Source organism: Corvus brachyrhynchos, unplaced genomic scaffold, assembly GCF_000691975.1.
Source record: "Corvus brachyrhynchos isolate BGI_N302 unplaced genomic scaffold, ASM69197v1 scaffold27, whole genome shotgun sequence".
NCBI lineage: Eukaryota > Metazoa > Chordata > Aves > Passeriformes > Corvidae > Corvus > Corvus brachyrhynchos.
In genome coordinates, this window is record NW_008239139.1 from 1,763,025 (window position 1) to 1,788,997 (window position 25,973).

Sequence of the window (25,973 nt, forward strand, 5' to 3'; positions counted from 1 at the left end):
TGCTTTCCTGCCTTTTCCTAATCCCTGCCCCTCTCTGAATAAAAGCCAAAGAACCCAAACCTAACATGTTACTCTGACATTCATTATGTCCATTTATTTTTATACAAATAGTTGTGCCATGTCTTCATACACCAAAAATGCAAACATTCTTTCCATTCTATGAAGTTACTGAACTCAAAAGCTCTTCAAAGGACCCTTGGGAAAGAAACCCACCAGAACAACTTTCAAAGTTCTTCTTGTCTCTTTCTTTGTTTATGTTTTCTTTCTGTCATGTACACAAACAGTTCAGGACAGGGAAGAACTTAAAACACTTGAAACTTGCATACAGATGGATACAGATGATGACTAACAGCTACTGATGAGGTTCTTGTACTTCAAATTATACTCTAAGTAAAGCAATTTGCCCGGAGGTAAACTGGTGTTTGAGCATAGAGGAGGAGCCACTTTATGCTGTTGTACTTACATTTATGGAATGTTGCCCTTTGGGTATGGACAACATGGTCAGGCAGTGATTCTGAAGGTGGCTTCGGCTCCCAAAGCACTTTTAGTAGTCCTTTGGAGGACACTGGTCAGTTGATGGGCCAGACAAATGGCAGCTATTTCCTGGCAGACAGGGGAAGAGAAGGAATTCCTTTTTCCTGGGGTAACACTGACATTGATACAGTTCCACACTGCTGTTAACTAGCTGGACAACAGAAAGCAGGACATCTTCAGCAAGTTTGGGGATGATATTACATGGAGAGGGAGCAGTTGATGTGGGATGGGAAGGGATGCTTTTCAGAAGGGCTTTGTCAGACTGGAAAAATGGATTGAAATCGCCTACTGTTCCTTATGGGCAAAATAAAGTTTTAGTGCCCCTGTTGGAAAAATCTCTGTGCAATAGCAGAAGCTGGTGCTTGGAGAACAATGCAGATATGGGGAGGTAATGAGTCAATAATGTGCCTCTGTGCACCAACTGTATTGGGTGTTGGAAAGTGAGCCCGTTAGTGGTCAGACTACATCTGGAGTATTGTTTCCAGTTTAGGTGGATAATAAGAGGAAATTCTTTACTGTGAATGTGGTGAGACACTGGAAAAAGTTGCACAGAGAAGTTGTGGATGCCCCATCCCTGGGAAGTGTCCAAGGGCAGGTTGGATGGGGCTCTGATCAAGCTGGTGTAGTGGAAGGTGTCCCTGCCCATGGCAGGGAGGCTGAAACCAGGTGATTTTTAAGGTTTCTTCCAACCCAAACCTTTCTATGATTCCTTTAAAACCTAAATTACTGTATGAGTTGAGGCAGCAGGTAGTGCAGCTTGAACCAGAGAGGGTCTGACAACACTTGTTAAATTGCCTGTTGTGGTCTGCAAATATTCCTGTAAGAGTGTAGATGCCTGGCTGTTTAACTGGGAATATAAATGGCCCAAAGCACGGGCCTGCTGAAATAATCTTTGTTGTTGGTTGCAGTTCTTTGTAAGGCACCTAAAGTAGTTGTTTTGCCTCCTAAAGGAGAAAAATATGCACAAACTCCTTTGTCTTGGATAGCAAAATAAACCATGCAGAGTGTTGTGGTGATGATTGATGCTTCCTCTAGTTCAGCACCATAGCTGCAAGAACTTAAGTTATATTCTCACTGAATATATCATATAATATGTGATATCATATCTTGAGACATCTTCCTTGTTTTTTTAGTTACTGTGGGCTTCTGTCCTGAAGGAACTGTAGATTTAAGAGAGAATTTATTCTTGAATAGTCATTTTTCATTTTTCCTTCTAAGAGTCCAAGTACATAATAAAATAACAGATAAGGTGATAATGAGCTCCAGGATCCAAATCTTGCAGAGATGTAATCCTCAAGGTGGAGCAGCAAATACGAGCCTGTTGTAGCTGGGTATTTATTTCCTTGATTTTGAATTGATTTCCCAGGTTCATGCATCTGCTTTGAAAGTCTTATGAGAAGATCATCATTCAGATAAATAGTTTCAGTTCTGGAAGAGGTAAAAAGTCATCACTGCCAATCCCTCCCCCACTCCCTCCCCACAGTCTCGTGTCAGTCATACATGGTTGACAGAAAGGCTTAACAAAATACTCTGACAAATGCCTCAGACACGTTGCAAGACAATAAAGATGTTCAAGCCCAGTACAGAAGAGACCAAAGAAATTCTTGGAGAAGAAAAAACTGAACAGTTTTTTCAGTTGATGGTGGTGAAGCTTTTTTTTTTTTTTTTTTTTTTTTTTTTGTGGTTTGTATACACTTTCGTTATTTTTAGTTTTTAAAGGTGTAAGTGTATACCACAGAGCTGTTCTGGCTGCAGTAGGTCTTTCTGTTTGCAACTAATTTCAGAGTCTTAATGAGGATTCCCTAAATCATAAAAAGATTAGGAAGCAACTAAAGGATAAGTAGCAGTGTTTGCAGTCTAAAATGGTGAGTCAGAGTCATGGGTGCATGTGGCCATGGACTTGGCAAAATGCTGGGAAGCTGTGCAGAATCTTCAGTAAAGGGAGAGGGACCCAAATTAAAGTGGGTGTCTTTTATGTGTGTGTAGGGGTGCTTTCCTTTTTTTATTTTTCTTTTATGGCATTGCTCTTAGATGATAGCAACACTTCTTTATTGAAAAGCAAATTTAGAAAAAAAGTTCCAGTGTGCATTGGCTGAATAATAATATAGATAACATGAAGATTTTGGCACAAAGCAAACTCAGAGTAAAGAGCTTTTGTTCTTGTTTAGCTCTGTGAGTAATTTCCACTTTATTTGACTCTTGCTGCATGAAAATATCTTGTGTGCTGCCACTGCTGATTAATATTTTACCATTTTAATTCAGAGGGACACGTACAGAATGTACAAGTGTAAGGGCAATCAGATGTTGACAACCTGACGTGATTTGATCATCTGATTAATAATAACTGCAGGGCCTGGCTTGTTTATAGACTTCAAACCAACCAGCCAAACAGTCTCACCACCAGCACACCGCCCCCCCATATTCTCACCTTCTCTAATATTAAAAAACTTCTGCGCTTATGTGCATGCCAGTGTTCTCTAGCAGGTCCTCTTTTGCTTTCTTGCTTTCAAATCTGAGCCAAATGATGGATTGGACTGGAGGACCTTCAGTTTTTGTTATCAAATTTTTCTGTTTCAAGGAGTTAGCTCTTTTTTTTCCCAGTTGGCTGCTCTACTGAAGCTGGATATTGAGTAGACGAGTGTAAAATTCTGCTAAGCTACTGTTTCCAGAATGTCTGAAGCTTTGTCCCTTTTGCTGTGATGTAACACATGAGCAACCTAACACCAAAGTACTCACTAATTTTGGTTGTTTATTTAAAAGTGTTTTGAATATAATCAAACATAACTATTGTTTTGTTATACTCCTGGAAATGGGAGAGACCATAGTGGGGACACGGAAACATTCCTCTGAATACACATAACACTTTTGCTTATTTTGAGTTAGAGGTTGGTAGCCTTCCTAAATTAGCATTCCGTGGAGATCCTTGCTGTCAAAGAGGAGAGAAAAAAAGCAAGAAATGTTTACTATCATGTATTGTGCTTAATACATAGGCTTCCTGTATAACCCAAAAGAACTTCTCCAATCTTTCTGCTTCCAAATCTAAGCATCATAATCCCTCAGATCTCCAGAGAGATTACTGAGGAAGACAGTAAGGCTTCTTATGGTTCACAGTGTCCTCATAGTCTAAATAATTGTGATTAGAATTTCTTACAGCTACGTCTTTAGTGTTTCTTGAGCTCTTTGTGAAAACAAAAGGGATGAATTTTCCTTTTTAAAAGAAAATGTTGAGCAGTCTCTCCATTGAATAGGCGACATAGGTGTTTCTATCTGCCAGCTGCTGCTTTAGAGGGAGGTGGCAGATGTACAGGATGTGTGTTGTGTTCAGAGGAATGTACTCGAGGTCAGTTTGGCAATCATCCACTGCTGCTGTGCTGTGTTGAGTCAGCTGGAGTATTTATATCCCTTTTTAGCATCCCTTCTGATAAATCACAAATGTAGATGTCTTTGCTGTGACAAACACGTGTCTTAAATTTGAATGTGATAGATTTCTTCTGAGTTGGGGAGTGGATGCATTTTGGAGATCGGCTGTTTTGGATCATGTAGGACTGAACAGAAAATCTTTTCTGGGGTGCTCTGTCTTCATTCTGTAGCTTCCAGGTATGAATGTCACAACTTATTAAAGTTTCTACTTGTTATGGAATAGAGGGACTAATTAACAGCTGAATCTGAAACCTTTTAGACTACAGATTTTACTATATTGTGTCCCATGATAGTGTAGGATTGCCTTAAAATTAGATATTAGATTACAATTTACTGAAGCAATGGAAACAGACTATTTCAAGAGCCAAAAAAAAAAAAATTTACCTGTTTTACAATGTAACCTTAATCACTTGTCATAAAAAGCTTAATGGAAGTTTAAATAAAATAACATAAGTTTAAATAAATGACAATGTAATATATGATATGATATTACTGAATTCTAAGTATTTGGTAGTCCAGATGAGTACGTGCTCTTTGCAGACTATTGGATGCAGGTGTTTTCCTGTTGATGACAGCAGTCACTCCTAATGGTTATAGTGCTGAAGTCAAAGGTAACTCTGCAAAGTGAAAACCACAATTTTTCTTTCATTAATTTCTGTTCAGCTATTACTTTATTCTACAACCTGAAATTTCAAGAAGAAAGAGTGTGGAAATTTAATGTTTCTGCTGTTAAGGTTGCAGGAGGTTGCTAGAAGTAATATGACCGAAAAGATCATTATAATTCATACTGAGCTTTCAAATTATAGATTTAGAGCTTGAAGGAAAGGGTCAGAAGGGTTTCTGGGTGAAATAAGAGACAGTATTGAGAGATGATGATGTTTAAACTCCATTTTTTCATGGGAATGCTGAGGATCTTTGCCCTGCTGGTATTTAGGAGAAAATGAGAGAGTGGTTGATTTACACATTATAGCATCAGGTAGCTTTCTCCTGAAGAACCATTAAAAAGAGCTGTATTCTTCTTTCTCTTCTATTAAGCTGAGTTAGGTATAATGTATGCTTTTGATGATGTAGTTTTCTCATATTTATCTTCCCAGGATGGATTAGATATGCCAATTATGGTTCAGGGCTGGGTGTTGGACTATGTAGTCTCCTGTTATGTCTTCTGTTTGTGTATTTACAGAACTCTTATTGATCATTAAATATCAATTTTCTGATGTATGAGTTCTCACATTTAATGAAGCAGTAGTACAGTAGACACATACTCCCCTTTTTGTTAGAACTCTTGGTTCCTCCTGTTGTAAAACATATCATTTAGAGGAATGGACTTCTACAGAAGCTGCATGGAGTGGCTGGTGAGACAGGTGAGTGTCCAGCTGTCTAGAAAGCTGCTGGCATCATCCATACCTAGTGCTATGGGATTTTATCTAAGAGTTTGTTTGCTTTTATTGAAGCGTGGTGGAAGTTGTCAAGTCTTTTTATTCTGCCTGAAAATTCTCTAGTAGCATTTCAATAATATTACAGTCAATGCAGAAAAGAGTCAGGAGCTTTTGGCAGTCAGGGCATGCTTGTTTCTGTGCTGAATTTTGCATGGTGCAAATATGTAGCAGTAGAAGGGTTGGAGGCCTGCTGCTGAAGTTGGGTATAAAAAGCAAAAGGATGAGAAGCAAAAATGGAGGAACAAATTACATGACCTGTCTTGTTTACAAGTTTCCTGCTGCAGGAAAATAGTAACTCACTACTAGACAGTTTATTACTGTGAAAAAATAGTGAGGCTACAAGTGGAAGTAACTTATAGAAAGCCTTTCTGTGAATTTATTCATGTGTTTCTAGTTCTTCACAAACTAAAATACAGGACTGCTCTTCTGCACTGAGTGACAGACATTCTGCATTGCCAGAGCTGCTCATTATTTTCTTAAGGAGTGAGGGTTCCTAGAAGGCCTTAAAGGTGAGACAAGAATATAGCTTCCATAATGTGAAATAGAAAATAGCTATTCTTGACGGTGCTGAGACAAGCAAATCCTGATGTGTAAGGATTTTTTTTCCTTTTAAAGAAATATTTTAAAGATACATTTCCTTTGACATAGGTGCCCACTCACACAATCTGCTGTTAGTATGTGTTGAAATACTTTTCGTTGCTTATTTCCTGAGCTATGTCACTAAGTTATGAAATTCAGAACTTCCTTTTACATAGAAAGAGTTGATAATGCTCATTCTTTGTCCAGTTTAAGGATTGCCTCCTAGATAACTAGGCTTACTTGCACAAAATCACTGGAATGTAAGGATTTCTGCTTGTGGCACTGGCATTCCTATATAAGGCATGGGTAGCTGTAAGTAAGTGTCTTTTGTTTTTGTGGTTTTTTGGGTTTTTGTTTGGGTTTTTTTTTGGGGGGGGGGTTAAATTTTCCTTTAATAGTTTACTGGTTTTTAAGTAAATATATATTCTCTGGGAGAGTCTCAGAAATATTTGAAAATCAAGATCTGCATAGTTTTTCTCATCCTAGCCTGTAGCTGATACGTGTATAGATCTCTCTTAAAGAATTAGAAATCAGCAGGAGGCCAATAATTCTCTGATAGCCTGTGACCAAACTTTTCTGGGCAGGAGTGGATCTATGGTCTAGATCTCATTTTTTTGCTGATATCAAAAAGAAAGGTTGTTTCTTGCTGTTGTTGAGGACCAAATCATCTGCCAATGTCCAAGGGCAGTTGCACTAAACCGAATTCTCACGGCTTGGATAAGCAGCAGCAGAAGCAGAACAATAATGTGTTGATTCAAGGCAGTTACCCCTACAAAGACAAATAGAGGCTTGTGACCTTTGTCATTGCACACCATGGACTTGTCTTCGAATTTGAACTTAGTTTCTGACGCTTTCCTGACCTTTCCTTCCTATTTTTCTGTCACATGCAGTCTGAGAATAGTGATGATCTTTGAAATTATGGATGGAGACAAGGGGTGAGTGTCACTATGGCCACCCCCCATCATTACCTTGCAGTGCATTGCCAAAAGTTTTGTTTGCCTGAAAGCAAGGTTTAGGTAATACTTACATTTACTAGAGTGCTGTTTAAATATATAAACATGTATTTATAGATATATTTATATACATCAAAATACAAAATATATCCTAGCTGTTTAAAATGAAAGTACAGGCAGACTGGATGGAAAATATTTCATTGCAGTGCATATATACACTATATGTACAAATTTGCACTATATTGTATTCCTTGAGGAATACTGAAATGCAGTTAAGTATCCATCCCTGTTGGTACTGCATTCTTTTGACTCATTTTTCTCACCAGTGCAAAGACAATCAAAACTTCAAAAGTGTCTCTGGATTTTTTTTTTAGTGAGCAAGATCAGTTTATTAGTTCTGTTTGGTGCACATGTGTCAGTCTTGCTCATTTCTCAGAATGTGTGGAGTCTTTCTTTGTAGGTATGTCTTGATTTATGCTGTTTTATTTTTTTTCCCTTATCCTTAGGTGTAGTAAGTGCAATTAAAGGCAAGCTATGGAAAGCCGAGGCCTTTCAAGGTACTGCAGTGACTCACGTGCTAATATTCTTTTCTGTTTCCTTGTAGCAAAATAATAAAATTCTTGCAAGATCCCCCTTTTTTGCATTATATGTTAGTAGCAGTAATAATACAAGCCTTCACGAGGTGCTTGCTGCCAGTAATATTGTACAGCAATAGGCTGTACTAGGCTGATTACTGTTACTGAAAATAATCTGAAATAGAGATAATAACCTGCTGTATGCCTCTAGTGCCATATGTCTGTCATGAGTCCACCTGGAAGCCCTAACTGGGACCAAGACCCCCAGTATTCATCAGAATTTTCTAAACAGTTTCTGGCAAAACCTCTTTTTCCTTTTTTTCTTTCTCCCCACCCTCCCCACCATCCCCCCAGATGTGAAACTGGTTGCTTATTCTTGTGGGAGGAGGTAGACTGCAAAGAACTCTCTGAGCCATTGAGATATAAATAAAAATAAAACCCAGGAGTATTTTGGGTGGCTCCAGTGGAACACATGGCTACTGTTGGCTTAAGTGGCCCTGTAAATTTGGGTTGTGAAAAAGCTAACTCTCTTGTGTGAGCTAGCATGGGAGGTAGGTGGAATTTTGAAGTTTTGTTGGTGTAGTCTTGTCAGCTACCAGCAAATCCCGTGATGCTGCTTTTCCTTCCTCTTGTCAGTAGAGCTGTCAGCTGTGGACATGGAAGGAGCATGCTCCAGGTTTGCCTTATCAAATACTCTCCAAAATGAGGTTTCTTTAGATGGCTTCCTGCTCTGCTGACCTTCTGGCTAGAGAAAAGCAAGGTGTATTGTAAAATGAATGTGTTGTTCTGAAAACTGGTACCGACTGCCCAGAAAAGTGCTTGTTTGTGTTGGATCTGGCACAGATGTCTCCAGAACTCTGAAACCTCTGGCAAAGCGGTGCTTGATGAGTTTGGAGAGGAATTTAAATCAAAGCAATGTGTGTTATATGAGTGGATCTGCTAAATGCATTTTAAGAATTTTTTCTGCATTCTTTGCCACTAATAAGTTATCCACCTGCAGTGGGCTAAAGCATGAGAATGCTGATGTAATAGTACTGCTCAAATAGCACTGCTCCTGCTGTACCTCAGATTACCTCTGCAAAGCCTAACTTCAAGTTCTGGAGTTATAACAACCTTTTGTCTTTGCAAGTTTGATTGATGAAGTAAGAGAGCTTCCTGTATCTGCACAGAGGAGACAAGCACACTGAATACTGTAATGTCGTGAGTTACTTCATTGTGGTAGCATCGGTTTCTCTGCGTTTCCTTACTCTCCTACTGTTGTTGGTCTTTACTGTGGGATAATTTATAGAGGAGGGAATGTACAGGCCATTCTTCTCCCAGAGATAGCATTTCTATCTTTGTTTTGCCAGTTCTGCCCAAGAGCAGTCCTTCAGTTCCTATACAGACTTTTCGGAACTCATTAGTGAAGCCTAAGGAGAAAGGAAAGCCCCATGGCCACAGTTCCCACCCATGTGCTGCTCTGATGTCTGTTCTGCTTTCACTGGGAACTTAACTGGTAAATAAAAAGCACAGCACAGAACCCCTGGGGTTGGGCTCTTCCCCAGAGCTGGATTTACTCTTGCATTGCTCAGAACCACGTCCAAAGAGCTGTCTGTGATCTCTTTGAGCCTTGTGAGTCTGAGCTTTGGCTGGCTCAGCTGTCAGACGCTGAATGTCAAACCTAGGAGGCTGCTGCTTTTCCATGGAAACACTCTGTGAGATTGCAGAAATAATCAGGCATGTCTGGTGGTTGCTGTGCCCTATTGTTGAGTGCTTCCAGACAGTGAACTGAATTGTCCTACCTTGACACACTGAGTTTTCAGCTGAAATCTGCTCTACTTTTGTCATCCCTCTTGCTTTTTTTTTTTTTTTCTTGATTGAATGCATTAGTGGGACAGCTTATTCTGTTGTTGTGAGGCAAGCCTCTTGATGTTGGCTTTCCATTTCTCTCTGTTCATGCACAACTTGCGAAACCAAATCCATCCCTCTTGCTACTGGGTAGGTACCATCAGTGTGAGCTCTCTCATGCCTCGGATGTGCAAGGCCTGAGCTGCAGTGTGCTCTTCAGGGAGCCTGTGCAATCACAGATTCTCCTAAGTAATCCTTCTGTGCACTACATTTTGCTGCTGACATAAAAATAATTCTGTGTTTACAATATAAAATTCTGTTAATTAGCTGTGTCTTTATTATCAGACGTTTCCAAGAGTATTTTCTTTACTAGAGGAAGGGGCTCAAATCTAGAGCCTTTGGATGGGTGGATTTTCTTGAAATTAGATTTTACATCATTTTCTTTCCATAATACTTGAACATTATATTTATCAATGTGCCTGGATAACTCTAGACATGCTTTAGTATTGGCTTTATGATGAAATGATGTCTTTGCTACAGGCATTACTAACTGGAAGGCACTATTGATACAGCTCAGTGGGAGAGGAGCCATAAACTGCTCGGAAACTAAAGCAATTCTGGTTTCTGGAATGTGTTCCAGTGTATTGGGCTGGTGCTGTGCCTCATCTGAAAATAACTATCTTTGGAGAAATAACAGTAAATGTCTTGTTTCTTACATTTCTGTAAGGCATTCATTTTCATAACTTGAAAGTTATTCTGGAGGACTGCCTATGAAGGAAGGGTAACTTTCAGGCCTGTGCACCAAGCAGGTCACTAAGATGGCCTAGTACAACTTCTATCCGTGTTTCTTTGTTGTCCTTTAATGATAGTTGCCAAAAATAAATGTCCACAGGAACAGCTGTTGTAACATTGGAAGAAGGATTGCTGCAGTGGATGGAGACAGTGTCATTGAGCTGGTGAGAAGGAGAGAGCTCATCTCCCTGCTGCAAATCCCCCTTCTGTAAACAGTAGCAGTTTGGAAGGGAAAGGTTCATCACTTGAAACGCTGACATCATGTGAATCAAAGACTGCCTGTAAGAACAAAAGCAAAACAGCTGCCCTTTCTTCCATGCCCAGCACACATCTCCTCTCAGGACACCCTGTGAAAGAAAAATAAATGCCATAGTCTTGTTTCTTGTGACACTGAGGAGCACGTGCCGGTGTGAAACTGTGAGGCCTGAAATCGCTGGGGAAGTAACGGGAGTGCAGCTTGCCAGGCCTGAGGTCTCCTCAGCTACTGCTGAGGAATCATTTGCTGTCTGCAGGGCTCAATTCATTGCTTTCCTTCTGCAAAGCACCATGGTTTTTAGGAAAACAACCAGTTGAGGTAAGGCAGAAGAGGCAGTGGAAGTGTGGAAGCCTTGGCCCTTCTGCGCTTATCACAAAAAATGCTAAATCTTGGGATTTTGGGAAAGTAAGAGGGAATTTTGCAAATTTCAGCCTTTATACTTGCTTAAAAGAAAAAAAAAATATATGTAATTCTTAAAAATGTAGACGTCCTGCTTCCCTTAAGGTGAACTTCTTCAGTACTAGATGGTTTGGAGCTAAGGAATACATGACCATTTTGTCCCCCTGTGTTTGGCACTGGTAAGGCTGCACCTCGAATCCCATGCTCAGTTTGGGGCCTCTCAACTATAAGAAAGACATTGAGGAGCTGGAGTGTGTCCAGAGAAGGACAGTGGAGCTGGTAAAGGGTCTGGAGCACAAGTCCTATGAGGAGCAGCTGAGGGAGCTGGGGCTGTTTAGCCTGGAGAAAAGGAGGCTCAGGGGACACCTTATTGCTCTCTACAACTCCCTGAAAGGAGGGTGTAGCAAGGTGGGAGTTGGGATCTTCTCCCCGGTAACAAGTGACTGGACAAGAGGAAATGGCTTCAGTTTGCACCAGGGGCGGTTTAAATTGGATATTAGGAAAAAATTCTTCACTGAAAGGGTTATCAAGCATTGGAACAGGGGAGTTCTGGAATCAGCATCACTGGAAGTGTTCAAAAAAAGCTTTTGAACAATGGATGTGACACTTGGGGACATAGTTTTGTGTTGAATACAGTGATGCTGGGTTAACAGCTGAACTCCATGCTCTTGGAGGTCTTTTCCACCCTAAACAATTCTATGAGTCTGTATTTGTACTGAAGTTGATTTCTCTGTAGAAACAAAGGTGACACTATCATAGAGAGCAGATCAATGTTCTATTGTTTTACTTTGTCTGGCAGTAAACGTTGCAACTGTCAGGAATTACAAGCCTGTTTTAGTAGAACTCTAAAAAATGGTATGACAAATGGGCAACAACTTGAAAACATTCATGTCTGAGGCCTGACATGTCACTTAGTTGGTTTTAGTTGCAGCTTTCAAATCTTATGCAGACAATGGTGACTAACTGCTGTCTGTATGCCTCATTCTGATCTCACATAACTTGGTTTGGCTGAATAGATTTTTAAGTGGTCATTACCAAAAAGACCTCTCCCTTACCCAATTTGAAAAACATACATTTCTAAAACCCAGTTTCAGACTTCATCAACCTGAATAAAATGCCAAAATCTTGGTCTATCAGATAGCAGCTGGGACTGGAGAAGCTGAAGCACATGGTGTCATTGTTGTGAAAGACAGTCCTTTCAATGAAATCAATTCAGGACACAGGATGTTTATATGTTCTTTATTTTTCATTCATATCTTCCAGCTAAAACCAGTTTATTCCTAAACTTCCAGCTCTCTCTTAGCCAAACGAGAAGGGGAGATGACTAAATTTTCTTTTCTTTGTCCACTCCTCCTCAAAATCATTTTGAATGTGCTGTTTTCCTCTGTCCTTTTCAAGTAGTTTGAATAAAACTTTTGTCATATGTACGGAGGATAATTTTTTTAGTGTTGCTCCATATATGGTACCTACTGCTTCTGCCAAAGACTGTTGTGTGTCACATTGTCCCTTCCTTTGTGTGATGGCTGCTCCATGTAATTTATTTTTTTTTCCATTGTATCTGTGTAAAATCAGACCTAATAATGAAAGAAATTCCAAGTAAGAAGCTGAAATGGATTCTGACTGCTGTTGCCCTTCATTCTGCTAGCAATCCTCCTATAATGAGTACAGCTAGTTCTTGTTCAAGAACAGATGGTCTAAGGGTTTTTATGGTGCATGGAACAGGTTTTCCAATACCAAGATTGCTTATAATATTTCAGTAAACAACTTAATTTTTAAATACAAAGTTAGAATTAACATAAATCTAGAAAGTTGTTTTGTAGGAGGTGTCCCTTTCATGATGAAAAAAAGACTGAAACTGAAGTTGAATCCCTATAATTTGGAAGTCAATTTGCTAAGAAGTGTAATTGCTCCATTTTTTAACCCTGGAAATGCATAAACACATAAAAATCTATAAATACATCAAAACTAATTTCTGAGTCACAGTCTTTATTTTTAAGAGGAAAAAGGAAATGCTACTGGTGCCTTCCATGACTCTTTAATGCTGAAAACTTTTTATTATTAACAATTGGCAAGTCAAATAAGATATTTGAAAATATCTTAAAGTCTTCCTGACTTTATTTTACTGTTGTTGCTGATGGATAATTAGGTTTGGTGTCCATATAAGCTTAAGAATTTTTTGATGATGTAAAGATTACTTACTTAGAGGAAGAAAATGGATTGAAATTAGCAGCATGAGTCAGAATGATCTACTAGTCCTGGAGGGCAAGTTGGCAGACCTGGGCTTGGTCCTACGCCTGTCACCAGTATCCACAGTGCCCTTGTGAGCTCTGTGAGTTCCTTCTGAAATCTGGGTCCTCTTTCTGGGTCAGCTTTCTGTGGTGGGGACTTTGGTGTGGATTACAGATACTCTTGTACTGTCAGCAGGGATGGAAAGGCTTCCAATGGTAATGCACCAGCAGTTTAATAGTGGTGTCTCTTACCAATGTGGACTTCATTGGGCTTGCTGCGAAACAAAATAAACATCCTTGTGCAGTGAGGACAAGGAAAACTGAAAATTTGGGTGGGAGGAGAGACAAAAGAGCTCCGTGCCTGAAACCACTTGCAGAAGAAGACGTGTTTTTGTGATGGTGGGGTCCAGCTCAGGGTTTTTCAGTCTTTTAAAGGAACAAAAAGCTGTTCTGCAGGACCAGCTAGAAAATTAAAAGTGCCATTAAAGGAGAAAGGAAACCATTTTCCCTTCCTCAAAAGAATAGTTTGCTATTAGTTAGCATGCAGGAACCTGAGGTCCAAATTTGGCTCAGCTTTAAGTAAAATTACCCACAGGTTTTTTGACACGCCATTAGTCATAAGTGCTGAGTGGTTTTGACAGTGAGGGAGAGAAAGTTTGAGTGAGTCAAGGCTATTGTATATTCAGTATTCCAAACCATAAATACTTTGAGACTGTGCAACTCATCAGTATTTAAAGCCTTAATATGTTCTTTTAAAGCCCTTTTATTTTGCAGAGAAGATCGTTATCAGTTGGATGTGAAAAGCCACTTCCCTTTTCCCTGCAGACAGCATCAGTGGGAATTCTCTGAGCTGGTGCACACACCTTTGCTGTACGTGTGGAGCTGTGCAGGGTCTGGCCCGGTGAGAGCAGAGGTTTCAGGCACACCTTTGATATATTAAAAAAAAGGCTTTTCCAGACACGCCTCTCCTGGCAGTGCAGCAGAGAGACAGGGCAGTTTTGCCTGCTGCTGAATCAGCATTGATCTCGGCAGATGCAGAGGAGATAAGCCTGACAGCAGCCCTGAGACCAAAACAGAGGGTCTGTGCAGTTCGTGTTGAGCAATAGATTACGGTATCTTCAGGGGAGCAATTTCAAAGTCCGGGAGATAGAGATCAGGCAGCAAATGTTTCCATCGTGCTGAAATCAAACCCATTCAGGGGAAATAAGCCTGCCTAAAGAAAATCATTTGGTCAGGGGAAAAACAGATCCCAGCTAATTTCTCTGAGCGCTCTGTTTTAATAGCAAATAGCACTCCCGCTTAGCTTCACCTCCATCTCAGTGGGTGTTTTACCCCCTTTACTCCCCGCACACCGCGGGGAGCAGGCAGAGTCAAGGTTAAACCTGGTCACAGCTTTTGTTCAGGTGTCGTGCCTGCCTGCGAAGGCAGGTCACCTGCCAGGCATGCCCAGTCAGCCCTAGAGCCGGCTGTGCCTGCGCTCAGGCTTTGCGAGGCTGGAGCACAAAGAGCGCTTGTTGCCCCGGTCCCCGGGAGTCTCCCAGTGCTACCACTAGCTGGGGAGGACTGGTTACCATGGAGGCTGCCATCTGTTCACTCCCTGCTGGAATGTGATTATCCTCGCTGGGTTGGGAACCAGCAAAAGCAGGGGAGCGTGTGCTGTCGGCAATTATCTGCAATGGAGTGCGTTAATGGAAGGCTGGAATTAGCTAGCTGGAGGAGCACATAAAAGGATTTTACCAAAACTGTTAATGATTTCTAGCCAAGAGGAGCAAGCTTTTTGCAAGGTCGGTGCTAAATGCATTTTGTATGTAGGTAATTTTTAATTGATGTAGTGGCTTTAAGATTTGAGGATGGCAGCACCACGGAAATAATGCTTATTGTTGGGAGGGTGTGGGGGGATTGTATTTTAAGGATCTTTGTTTGTCTGTTGCAGTTCAAGCAGTTTAATCTGGGGTAGTTAAAGTAGTAAGTCAGAACAATAACTGGCAGAACTGACACAAATGGAGCAATTCATATCTCTTGTCCTTATGAAGTGCTGTTTGCTGCCAGATCTGTTTGATTTACATGTCTTTTCACGCTGATTGCTTTTTGTCTGAGTGATTTCTTTTTGGATGTGAAACGTGTTTGGTTTTCGTACTGGCACGAAGGGTGAGACGAGAGGGAAATGTTCGAGCAGAGCTGCTGATACAATGGATGTTTAGGGTGTTTTATGCAGTTTGCCCAGAGGAAGCAGCGTAAGGGAGGCAGAATGCAGGAGCAGGCTTTCCACTCCTCGTTCCCACCCTCTGTCCCTCTTTCTAACTCACCAACTGACCAAACATTTTGGACTATTTCTCTATAGAGCTTAATTGTACAGAGACTTAACATGAGTTTTCAGGATTCTCTGTTTTGATTTTCAGGATTCTCTGTTTTCATTTAAAGGGGAAAATAAAATTAGAGGTATATCCTTGTAAGGTTTTCTTGTCCTACAAAATACTTTTTTTGCTGTGTTGTAGGAGCTAGGAGTATTAAATTTTTTCAAAATATATGCATGGTGAACATTTTAGTGCAATTCAGATTGCTGACTTAAACGAGGGACATTAAAATTTTGCACCCCAAAAATGCAGAATGTTACTTCAGCAGATGTTCTTAGTGGCATATGGGCTTTCCCTTTTCAAATAAAGGTCTTAAGCTGCATTCCTCTTGCCAGAACTGCCATTTTTATTTGGTGCAGGGGAGAACACTACTAGAGGCTTTTAATTGTGTCAGTGCTAATTCAACCTCTCTGTCCTCTGCTTTTATCCACTGAAAATGTCAGTGCATTGGAGTCTGGATGGAAAGTTACTGATAGAGTTAATAAGTCATGATTACAACATATTTGACTAAGATAAATTTTTAACCTACAAGATGCTTTTCAAGTCTTGGTGCCTAACAAAAGTGTGTGTGGGAGGTTGAGAGGGTTTTTATTTCTTTGAGTACTTTAACTGTTTGTGGTGAATGAGCTTTTCTTGTGCTTGTGGGAGGCTGGTATATGTGCCTGAAGTCCTTTCAGACAGCATGTAACACTCTCATGTTGGTGGAACTGGGCAAGCACTCTTAAAGGAAGCTGCATCAACTTGTAATTAAAAAAAAAAACCTTTTAAAAATTCCCTTCCTTCCCCAGAATTTAAATATTGCATTGCCTTTGAAGTTGGTGATTTATGCAAAACTTGCTCTTAATGGGCTGCAGTGGACTTGTTCCCACGTGCGAGTCTCACAGGTCTGTAATTGCATTGTCAGAAGGAAAGGGGCAGATTGGCTTTGGTGCTTGGCAAGAGATTAGACTTTCACCCTTCAGGTGTTATCGTGGGCCTGCCGGGAGTGAAGGGCAGCCCTCCCAAGGTTATGCTGCTGTGGGATGTGTTTCTGCTCCCTGCTCTGCTTCGAGGAAGGCACACAGGATTCACTGTCACCGCGTGTGAATTATTGTCTCGTTGGCAAGTCTTCACGGAGAGCAGCAGTCCTGTGGGCAGGAAGGTAATGGCTTGTGTACCCTTTCCGGAGGTGATTTCTCCTGATTGCTAACTGGGGCTGTGCTGAGGAGCCTGCTTTCCCACTGCCTCTGCTAAACATGTGTCAAGGATAAATAGGGGACTTTATATTCTGCACTCTCCAGCTCTTATATTCTCTGATGAGCACCATGTAAACATCCAAACAGTCTCAAGCTAAGAAATTTTTTGAATTTCTCTCTTGATTGGTCTATATGTGTCTGCTGGATACTTTTTAATTATTAAATTTTACTTTAGGTCACTAGGTCAGTGTTGATTTGTCGATACAGGATTTAAAGGCTAGACACTGTTTAATCCATTTGAGCATCTGGCCTTTCATGGTAGACATCCCATTTCCATGTAAGAGAGGAACTGTTAAATGTCTGTTGGTAACTAATGATTTTTTTTTTTAAAAGGCTTTTTTTTTTTTTTAAATCTTTGGTCGATCATTACAAGTGGCTCTGATGTTTATGCTTAATGCAAACAAATGATTGCCAGTGTAATCTGCTACATGATCTCTTCCAGGAGATTTATTCTAAAATATGGGCTTTGGGGGCCAGCAGAGATGATGGGTCATCCTGAGTAGCGATTTAATTTGGGTTATTTTAAGGGGGTAAGCTAAACTTAGGTACATTATCTCCCAATAAAAGGGCATTTTGAATGAACTCTCAACTAAATAGTGTCTAGAAATAAAACCTAGTATATAATGGGGTCATAATAATCTTGTTTATAGTGTCTGTACTCACTAAGCTTTCAGGAAATGTGCCATTAAATGGTAAAATCCTGAGTCAATATATAAGAAAGTGGTTTGAGCATAAACGATCACAATTGTTTTCTTCAAACAGACAAGTCTTTCTGCTTTTCTCTTGACACATGACTGTGGAATGCTGTTTGACATGACTTGCATTTATTTATACATTGTGTCCGGGCTGCTGCCTGGTGGAGGTTTTAAACACGCTTAGTTTTCAATACACTTCGTTTTTGCTGTTTACTGGGGTATGGTGAACATTAAAACAAAAAACCCAAAAAAGCCCAGGCTCCTCATTGTCTCCTTACAGCAGCACGGCTGTTTCAAGGTTAAAGCCTGCAGCTCCCTCTGAAAGGCCAGCTGTTTTGGAAAGTCCTGGTGCCTGTTTACAAACTGTTCTCTTTGCAAGTCCCATGGAATAATGGAGTTCTCCAGACGCTGGATGTGGGAGGATAAACCTGCTGACACAGGCACTGCTGCTGTTGGTCTGTTTGCTGGGCCTTAGTAATGTAAACTTGCTGGTGCCTCTTATGCTTTGTATGGGTGGGGTCAAAATGCAGGCATTAACACTTTTTTTCCCCACGATGCTGGAAAGCGCTGTACCAGATTTTAGAAAACATCAAATTGGTTGAATTTGTTCTAAAGCAGATCACCATCCTAAACCTGTGCAGTGAGATGATGAGTAACTAAATGGGAAAGACTGGCAGATGAATTACATGTCTGTGAATTGTGGTAGGGTTTTTTTGTCTTTTCCTGAGGGGCTTGCATTTAGTCCAGAAGTACTTTTGTCCTTTCTTGAGGTTCCACCTTGTTAAGGTGTCTAATTGAAGGACCTGAAGACTCAGAGCTGTTCTGCAAATAGTTTCAGAAAATATTCCTCCCAGGTAATTGTTATTCAAAGTTGGAAGAAGAACAGGATGGGAAGAAATGACTGCATGCCAGCAACAGAATATCTTGAAGTGGAATTATTCCTTTTTTTTCCCCCCGCAGTTCATCCAGTTGCTCTTACCATATAATTAGCTGCTCATTTTAAGTATAAAAATACTACTTGGACTTATAAGAGCCATGGGAATTGTTTACTTTTTGATGAATATCTCAGCAAAGTAAGTCCTTGAGTGCATTTGGGAATGTGGAGATCAGGACTGGAAGGAGCCATTTGGTCCTGAGGGGTTTTTGTATGGGATTTCCCCACTGCCAGCCTCAGTCACAGGTAGCCATATAACTTACCTGTCATTTAGATGCTCAGCAGGCTTTTCTTCTGGCATACTGTGAATCACAGACTCTTACTGGCTATAGGAAGCAAACATTAAAGAGAGCTTTCAACTCTGCTAAATGATGAGTAGCCAGTGTTACCCTGTGCTTCAGAAAATGAACAGGAAAGGTTGAACTCATTGCCAGTGTCATGAGATCCCTGTCAGTAGAAAACTCGAGCAGGCACTTTGAGAAATGAATTCTGCTATCAGGATGATGCTTTCTGGGCTCAAGCCAGTCTCCAGTGCTTCAGAAGAATGGTAACCCAGGGCAGCCAGATTTTGAATCGGAGGGAAGAATAGCCTTCCAGTCCTGGCAGATGGCTAGCAGAAGTGCTTTTCAAGTAGAACTGCTTTTCCAGCTGCTGACTTTGGAGAAACCTTCATGGCAGTTTTTGTGTACCTCTTCTTGACTATCTGTAGACATTTTCTGGCTTGTGCCTTCTTCAGACTCTATTTTTTTGCTGTGGTTTTTCCACTACCACAGGTGCACTTTACCTTCATGGAGAGGGTGTAGCTGCAGCTAACCCTGATATTAAACGGTGTTGTAACTTGTCTGTTCCACTTCTACTTGTAGTAACACTTACCAAAAGACGAAACAAAATCCACATTCAGCTACCCAATTAGGTGTTGCTGTGGTTATAGTTCTGAGTATCTGTTTTAAATTTGTTAGCTAAGACTGAAACAAAGGTTTATGCAAATCTTTTCAGCAATGGCTTATGAACTGGCGATTGAGGCTGCAGAAGACCTGAATTACAGACTTTTCTACAACCAAGGGTTTTGTTTTGAAGGCATTAAGTAGTGCCATGGCTTGTGTGGTGTATTCCCTGGAGAGGTGTTGAACATAGCTGCTGTTTGAGTAGTAGAAGGAAAATTAGCTCAAGAGATTGTAATAGTGCTTTAAAGAACAACTTGATTCTGTAATGAGTCATTGCTGCAGGGCAGGACCTGAACTTCTCACCTGGAATTTTTCTTCATCGTATCTTCTCCTCAGTATCAGCATCCTTTGTGTTCTCCTACACTGCTGTCCTATTTTCTAATGGGACACAAGCTAATATTTATTTTATTTTTTTATTCTCTTTCTTAAGGAGGTCACTGATGCTTAGGAAGATGAGTGAAAGCATGAAGTGTCTTTCTTGTGATTCAAAATAGTTTTATGGCTTCCCATACCATGCTTCTAGCAGCTACACTGAGATTGAGACATAGAATAAATAATGCATGCTCATTTTACTTGTTCAGCGTGGTTGAGTATTGTTCAGCTCTCTAAAATATCAAAAGGCTTCATAGGTTATATAAGAGATTACCTGTTGCCTTTCTTTAAAGATCCTGTGACACTTTTCTCTACAGCTGAAATAGTTCTCTGGCAGCTCTGTGTGTCAAGGCAGTTTCCAGGATGAATTCTGATGTCTGTTCTCTTCAGTAGCTCTTGTTCACGCCATTGCTTGGAGCCTTATGTTGCTGTTATGACTTGGCCACCCACTATAATGTAACTGGCAAGTGTTTCAGTCCCTTGGCTTGTCAAGATTTCTGTGTGTCAGTCAGTTTCAACTGTGGAAGCTGCTACAAACACTCTTAAAGATAGCTGCTATCAGCCAAAATAAATTCAAAGGCTCAGTGATGGAATAAGAGCTTTGCCTAAGAACTGAGACACAACAGTTAAAATCTAACATGATGAAATACTCACAGTTAGCAGTGTGAGCTCTGCTTGCCCGCAGTGAAGTCAGCAATGCTGCACCCCTCTGTTGTCTGCTAGCATCTTGTTATTTTGGGGAAATGCTCATTTTCAAATCTTAGTCTGGAGCACTGTAGATGAAGAGCCTTGCCCACCAATTTTGCCCATATTACCACTTGTTCTGCAAGCTGTGGCCTGGTTAGGCCGTAAGAGACTGAACATTTGTGTGTGTGTGTTCATAAAGCTGATCTGATTGATTGTAAAAGATAGTCTTTCTAACAATTGAATTAAATTTTCCAGACTTGTCATTGATTTTACTGGTCTTATTCCTAGTGTTTCCCTGGTTTACCTGAAAGTATTTCAAATATTTCAAAATTTTCCCACTGTTGAAATATTCTGAAAACTGTAGAATGCTTTTTTAGTTGCTGCTTAACACAGGAGCAGAACTCCAGTTGGCAGCGGAGGTGTTTTTTGTGTATGTGTGTCTTCCATGGAGTGTCCTCAGCTTGTGTGAGCAGAAATGTGATAGTCCCTCAATCTGATACTAAACATTTTCAGTTCAAAACAATGCCCAGGACACAGTCATGATGAGAGGGAAAAGCCTCTCAGTCAGATGTGATCTACTTACTGTTCTTTGATACTCTAGTCTGTTCATCATGTTTTAATGGATTAAGATTTTCTTTGCACTGCTTTAATCCTGTTTATCACAAAATCAGGTGGTGTTCTAGAATTTCCTTCCATAAGAAACACAACAATGAAACCTGACTGTGTCTGTTTTATAGCTGGCATCTTCTCTGATTGCAGGTTTTTAGAGTTCAGAGATAGCAGTAAAGGAATTGTGGGGAAAAGCTTATTGATTGCTTTTGTGTTGAAATAAATGGTGAAAAGTTATTACTGGCTGGCTGATGAGGTCTGGTGTGTGGATGGCAATAATTTAAAGGAAATTACAGTTTCATTAGTGTGGATGTGGTCTCAAAGGCTATGTTTAACTATCAGCATCACTTCACTATATAAAAACAGTCACAGCTCTCTCTGATCTTTGACCCTTACTGCTCTAAAAGCTGAAATACACTTCTACATTCTCTTCTTTGTCACCACTGTCTGTATTTTTACCTTCCTTTTTTGAATGAATTTGGTTTGTTGAATTCCTTGTGATCACTTTTCTCTGAACACTTGAGGTACACAAGGCTGGATGGACTACAAAAAAATCAGCACTATGTATTAATGGCAGGGAAGAAAAAACCCTGCAAAGAAGGGCCCAATTTGCTGACTGTCCTGTAAATACCAGATTAAATTGGCCCTAGCAGGACAAAGTAAGGAGACTACAGCTGTACGTATATTTGAGGCTGAAGGAAATAGCTGTGAACAGATAGTGACATTTTTTGTCCTAAAACCAATCTGGTGAATGATGTCCTTGCCCATGGAGGAGGGCTAGACTGCCTGGCCTCCAAAGGTCCCTTCCCATGCAAACCATTCCACACCTCCGTGGTTTTTAGGAGCTGATGTGTTCTGGACAAAGCTCATCTGATACTTTCTATAAGGTGACAGGGAGGACAGAGCAAGGTGGAAGGAGAAATGTCTTGTGCTTTCAAGTTTCTCCTCCTCAGAAGGCATGGAGTCAGAGCTAAGGTGGAGCAGGTTAAAAATGCCTGTACTGCTGCATATTCTGTTTAAGAAATGCAAATGGGATTACCAGGGAAAGACTAAGCAAATTCATGGTGAACATGGCTTTCAGCATCTGGTAAAATACAGCTGCACAAATGCATCTGCTGACATGGGTGATCTATAAACTGATGCTGTAAGCCATGGGGCTTGTGTGTTTGATGCCTTCTGCAGTGGGTTACCCAAACATTTGCTACTGCTTCTTGTCAGATAAAGAATATCTGATTATTTTTTTAATCCTTTTTTTTTCCCTGATCATATTTTGTGTACTCTTATCTACCCCAGAAGTGTATTAATGCATTCCACTCTGCTGTTTGTTGTGAATCCCCCATGCAGGTTTTATTAATTCAAACTAAGAATAATTTGTACTTTATTTTTAGTATCTAGCACTGCCTTAATTTGATTTTTATATGGAAGTGAAATCATGGTCACTGCAATCTGATCTGCTTCATTTGTGAGTCTGTTGTTTGGATTTTTAATGTGGAAGGGGTAATTTTAAAGTTATGAATTCAGCCTTTCACTGTACTGCTGAATCTAAGGAGAATTCTGTATGGTGGTCTTCCTGGCCTGGGTCACAGCCTTTTTTGGTGGGGTGCACGTGTGCTTTGTGTGTTTGTGTGTGACCAAAAGCTACCTTAACTGCAAAATGAGTCTATACTATTCTGCAAATATGTTAAATGATGTTTCATCTGTGAAGGTGAGTAAAAATGGATGGCACAAGAATTTTAGGGTAGACCACAGGCTTTTTCCTTCTCCCTTTTTTCTCCCCCTTCCTTAAAGGAGGATATGGGTTTCTGTGGTACCAGCTACGTCATGACCTCAAGCTGTCAAGGTACCAGAGATGCCCTTCTGACTCTGCCGGTCTGGCTGTGTGTCCTGGCTGCAGGAAGGTGCAGTGGCAGGCAGGGACATCACCATCAGAGGTAATGCAGTCACTGGGGACAAGGCAGCAGCTGTGTGGGAGACAGGAGGCCTGAGGAAGGCCTGGGAAGGACAAAGCAATGAATATGCCATGAGAAAAAGCAGAGTCTCAGGATGTCTTCTCTTTGCTAACTCTTCTATTTGCTAGCTCTGTGTAGTGAAATAGAATGGATAACACTATAAATAGTAATTTCTGCTTCCTAAATCATAAACCACAGGCTTTCCCTTTGGGGCATATAATACAGCTGAGCTGGAAGAAAAGAAAAAAAGGATGGAAAAATACTCATATTTACTTTCCAATTATGGCATGGTAATTGTTCATCACATCTACCTTGAGATTACTTTTCTTGCACCTCCTTGCATGTGAACCAGGAGAGCTAGGGAGGAGAGTGATAGATATTCCTGATTTTCACAAGTGGGAAGGGAAAATGTCCTTTCATCAAATGGATTTATTTCTGTTTGGGCTGCAGATCCAGTATCCCTTAGTATTTCTTACCTTGTTGAGGGTCAGTTACCCATCTTTTTAAAGCTGTTGTTGCTTTTCCTTGTTGCAGGAGTCCTGAATACCCATTCCTAAACTTCCTTCTTGCCCAGCCCACTTCTGTGTGGACTTTCCCCTCCTCCCTCCTTTTCCTGGTGATCACTGGTTTCTGTAGGTCACTTCCTTAATATAGAATTTCCTCCCATCCTTTTATTCATTATATGCCTGCAAATCTTGAGTTGTGATATGGCTGTTTCTTCCTTCCTCACGTGCCTGTGGGGCAAAGCTTGAAGGATGCAGTTGAACAAGACAGCAGTATTAAATAAGTTGTGTGCTTTGGGTTTTTTTCAATATTTTTTTTTAAGCCATCCAGGCTTCCACACAAAATTACTTGTTACTGATTTTAGACTATCCCAAGAGTCACGAAAAGGACAGCATGTGGAAGGTCTGACAGAAGTGAGGGTCACTTTGGGACCCGGGTGTGTGGTGTCCTGTAGCTGATCCCATTTCCCTAAGAATAGCTGGGAGCTAAGTTGAACCCCTCTGCAGGCTACTGCCCAGCTCGTGAGAGGGGCTTTTCATAGCACCTCAGGAACTATTTGGGGATGACAACAAAGCATGCTTTTATTTCTGTCCATGCCCCAAATGCTGTGATTTTGAAGTACTGGGGTGTAATTGAGAAGAGAAAGGGGAGGTCAGTGTGAGTCAACCACAGCTATTTATGGGAGCCCTGTGAAAGGGGCCTTTCCCTCTTGGACTCATTGAGATGTCTATAGATCTTTGACATGGAAAAAGAAAGTTGGGAGGTGTTTCCATATTGAAATTCAGAAGTTCTCCTCCTGAATTCTGTGTCAGGGTGCAGGTGGGTTATGGATCCTTTGGCTGGGACAAAACTCCCTCTCCATCACTGACTGACACAACCTGTGCATCATGTTCTGATGCATCATTCTCAGCAAACCTTTTCAAACACTTTGTGCCTGAAGTGAGTCTGCAGTAAGGAGGAGAGAAGCAGAAGACAGCCATGTTGAGTACTGGACTGTGATTCACTGTCACATGAGCCAGTTTGGTTTTGGGGGCTGTATGTCACAGGGACATGCTGCTCATGTAGCTCTTTAATATTTAGTTCAGCTTTCCAGGTTTCCTAACAGTACTCATGTGACTTCCTTCTCAGCTTCATCACATTAAGAATATTCAAATGAGTTATGTACACAGTTTGAGTCCCCTTGTCTGCAAAATGGGGAAAGTACTGAGAAAAAGCTGCTGTTGTTTAGCCTGAGAAATGCATACTGTGTTTATCTGTGTAGTTATTCTGGTTATACTAAATGACAGCAACTTCTTATCTTGGTAGTATGACTTTAATGACACACTTATGAGAATGTTTTACTTAACTAGTTGTTCTCCATGCCTCCTCATCTGCCTTTTAGAGAAAATTAATAAAATGAACCTTGTTTTTAAATTAACTTTTCTTTAAAGTTCCTAGGCATGTTTAGGTGACAGGGAAGACACAGCTGCACTTCTTGGTGATGAATTTTCAACTAATACTTGCTTTGTGCAATTTGCATGTTTCTGCTTTTCGAGTAAGCAAAGTTGGGCGTAGAACACTTGTGAAACCAGGGTAATAGGTTAATGAGATATTACCCTTCTAGCAGTTTAATCTCTTCCAAATCCCCTTATCTGCTAACTAATCAAATAGATATGGAACAATGAACATATTACCTTTTTTTAAAAAAGGAGGAGTTAAATGTGTATTTCAAAGATGGGCACTGGTGACTTTTTTATACCTGTTTTAATGTTTCTACTTCTGAAATGAAATAGGATCCCCGGTTTCCTTCATGTGTGTAAAATTCCTTCTTCCTGAGTGGTAGCAGAGCTGCAGTGACTCCTGTCTGGCCCCTGCTTTTCCCTGTGTGACCCCTTCTCTTCTCTTTGCTTGCAGTGGTCAGTGACCATTTATGTAGCTGCTTATCTAGAATACTTGCTTCTAAAAATAATTATTTTTTAGCTATTTGTCTTATTGTTTTCTAACCTACTATATTGTTTGTATGAAAGTTGAAAGCTATATTGCTGATCCAATCTGAATTTAAAATCTGGCATGTACTTGTATGATCAGCATTATCAGTGGTTTTCCTGGGTTGGAAAGAGTAGATCTGGCTGAAGAAAGGCTGGCAAAGCCCTCACTGGCAGATGGACAAACCAGACTCATGGGGAAAGTGGTTTGCTCCAAATGTGGGAAACTGAGCAGAAAATTTATTTTCTCAACAAAGGCTTTTCTGGAGAGATGAGGTGTTCTGTTATAAAGGTACTTCATGTGCAAGCCCAAGCAACCGGGGCAAGCTTTGAACTCCTGGAGATGAAATTCCAAAATACAAATACAACTTACGCATTGGAGTTCTTTTGGTTTGATTATGAAACCCAGTTAATGCTATTTTTTATTTTAATGATGCATTGAAGATCTGGGTGAATAAAATTTGTATGTTTCTTTAAGGAGCCTGGGATTACTTGCTAGAGTATCAGGGATGAGGAAACGCAACTTCCTAGCTCAGCAGTTTAAAATAAATGCTCAAAACAGAAAGAAAACTTGTAAATCTTGGCCAAGGTGCTAAAAATGTGTTCCATTTAGGTGTCAAATCCATACGCACCGAGCTTGCATCTGCTTATCTCAACACGAAAAATGCACCAAAGTGTTAAAATAACTGGAGGAAAGTTGTTGTTTTTTTTTTTTTTTTTTTTTTTG

General features: G+C 40.5%; 1 protein-coding gene across 3 annotated transcripts in view; it reads left to right on the forward strand.

The window, feature by feature from the left end:
• Nucleotides 1-6,210: 6,210 nt before the first annotated feature.
• FGD4 (FYVE, RhoGEF and PH domain containing 4) overlaps nucleotides 6,211-25,973 on the forward strand; it is a 76,466-nt gene continuing 56,703 nt past the window's right edge. Inside the window, exon 1 of one of the 3 annotated variants that reach the window (XM_017740010.1) lies at nucleotides 6,211-6,285. The gene's annotated coding sequence lies outside the window, so the exon portion shown is untranslated. Of the gene's footprint in view, nucleotides 6,286-14,465; nucleotides 14,784-16,299; nucleotides 16,495-25,973 lie in introns of those variants that run through there. The other 2 variants (XM_008638107.2, XM_017740009.1) reach the window with 2 other exon arrangements.